The sequence below is a fragment of the Lepus europaeus genome, chromosome 14, assembly GCF_033115175.1.
Source record: "Lepus europaeus isolate LE1 chromosome 14, mLepTim1.pri, whole genome shotgun sequence".
In the NCBI taxonomy this organism is placed as follows: domain Eukaryota; kingdom Metazoa; phylum Chordata; class Mammalia; order Lagomorpha; family Leporidae; genus Lepus; species Lepus europaeus.
In genome coordinates this window covers 43,641,342-43,643,740 of record NC_084840.1, presented here as the reverse complement: position 1 = coordinate 43,643,740, position 2,399 = coordinate 43,641,342, and the positions used below count along the sequence as shown (strand labels likewise).

Below are 2,399 nucleotides of genomic sequence, written 5' to 3'. Positions count from 1 at the left end.
AGTTACAGACAGTGAGAGGGAGAGAGAGAAAGGTCTTCCATCTGTTGGTTCACTCCCCAAATGGCTGCAATGGCCGGAGCTGCACTGATCCTAAGCCAGGATCCAGGAGCTTCTTCTGGGTCTCCCATGTGGGTGAAGGGGCCCAAGCACTTGGGCCATCTTCTACTGCTTTCCCAGTCCATAGCAGAGAGCTGGATCGGAAGTGGAGCAGCCGGGACTTGAACCGGCGCCCATATGGGATGCCAGCACTGCAGGCAGAGGATTAACCACTGCGCCAGGACACCGGCCCCCAGATGCTTATTTTTAAAAGTCTTCATAGTGACAAAGGGAGAGCTGGGTTGGAAGGTGGTAGCCAGTAATGTTCAGGATATGTGCTGGAGGCTTTTCCAACTGTGGGTGTCAGAGATAATGAATCCGTCATCAGAATAGTGCTACCAATAACACGGAGTTACATCCAATTAGAACTTCTATAGCTCAGGAATGTGCTTAATTTTTTGTAAATTCAAATTATATGGTTTATGGTCATTGAAGGGTACTTCAAGGGTATGGAAAAAAGAATTAAAAGAAAAGCTTATTTTTGTACAACAACATTTTGGATTCCATGCACAATTTCTTCATAATATGCAATTTTCAGGAACTGTTTGAACACCCCTCAAATGCATGGAGTACAAATATGTTTTTGCACAAAAATAAACTTAGCTCTTCAATGCTTCCCATGAAGTATTCTCATATACTTTGTAACATTTTTCTCAAGCACTTTTCAGGCGGAAGGAAAGATGGGGTGAATTTAGTCATGGCCACCTTGGCTTTGACCGTAAATAAGAGACAGAACTATTTTAGGTTCTGGACCAGCTTTCTTGCCTGGGTAAAACTCTGAAGAGTTAATTTTGTGGAAGCATTCGGATTTCCTTTTCCCTGTGTACATGGCTAGCATGCCGAAGCCCGCAGTGGCGGCTCAAGTCTTTGGCCTCTGCATGCCTCTTTGGAGGACACTTCTGATAACACTATGATTCCACACAGATAATCCAAGACGATTTCCTTATGTGAGATAGGCGAATTGGCAGCTTTGATTCTATCTGCATCTTCAACTCCCATCTGCCATCTCCCCAGAGTCCTTAACCATAGTCAACCGGCAAAATCCCTTCTGACTTAGAAAGCATATTTGCAGATTCCTGGGATTAGTATGTCAGCATCTTCGAGGAGACATAATTCTGACTACCACAAGTATGTGTGATTTAGTTTAATGCCTTTGATGGTACCCAGGGAGGCTGACTTTGCAAAGGATAAGCATGGAGTGAAAGGGAAAAAGCACAAACTTGGGCAGTCAGAGGAGACACCGATGAATGTAGAGGACTACTTTGAACCTGCGATTCTCTCTGGGACATTGCGATTTGAAGAAACTTTTAGGACAGGAGGTGACAAGATGTTGAGAGTGTTGTTATCCCAGGGTAAGGTCAGACAGCACTTGCTTCATCTGTCCTGGGAGCCAGTCATTTACAATATCAAATGATTAACTGGCCATATATATTTAAAACTAGCTCCCACATTAAGTTGATTTTTTAAAAAGAGAGAAAATGGAGACCAGCGCTGTGGCATAGAGGGTAAAGCCATTGCCTGCAGTGCTGGTCATATGGGTGCTGGTCTGAGTCCCGGCTGCTCCACTTCCAATCCAGCTCTCTGCTATGGCCTGGGAAAGCAGTAGAAGATGGCCCATGTACATGGGCCCCTGTGCCTGCATGGGAGACTTGGAAGAAGCGCTTGGCTCCTGGCTTCAGATGGGCCCAGCTCCAGCCATTACGGCCAACTAGGGAGTGAACCAACAGATGGAAGACCTCTCTCTCTGTAGATCTGTAGATCTGCCTTTAAAATAAATAATAAAAAACTCTTTGAGAGAGAGAGAGAGAGAGAAGAAGGTGCCGGCATTTGGGAAAAGTTTTCAATTAGCAATAATCGCACCTCGGATAAACCTCATTGGCTATGATATACTGCCGCTGTGCAAATCTGGGGTTGGTATTTGGTATAGCAGTTAAATTGCTGCTTAGGACGCCTGCATCCTGTATCAGAGTGCCTGGCATCAAGTCCTGGCTCTGCTTCTCATTTCATTTTCCTGCTAATGTGCACCTTGTAGTGTAGATGACAGCTCAAGTAGTTAGGTTTCTGCTACCCACATGAGATGAGAGACCTGGATTGAGTTCTGGGCTGCTGACTGCAAAGTGGCCTAGTCCTGGCTGTTGTGAGAATTTAGGGAGTGAACCAGTAGATGGAAAGTTATCTCTCTGCCTTCCAAATAAAAGTAAATAAATAAATTTTAAAATAAATAAAAGAGAGAAAAGCTAGAAGCCCACTATAAATTGCATTCCAACTACGTGCACAGAGATTCCATGTATTCATTATGGAAT

General features: G+C 44.4%; 1 non-coding gene across 1 annotated transcript; it reads right to left on the bottom strand.

Moving 5' to 3' along the window:
* Positions 1–1,861: 1,861 nt before the first annotated feature.
* On the bottom strand, positions 1,862–2,003 carry LOC133774088 (U4 spliceosomal RNA). The gene has a single exon (XR_009868045.1). It is a non-coding gene; the product is annotated as a U4 spliceosomal RNA (small nuclear RNA).
* Positions 2,004–2,399: the final 396 nt, after the last annotated feature.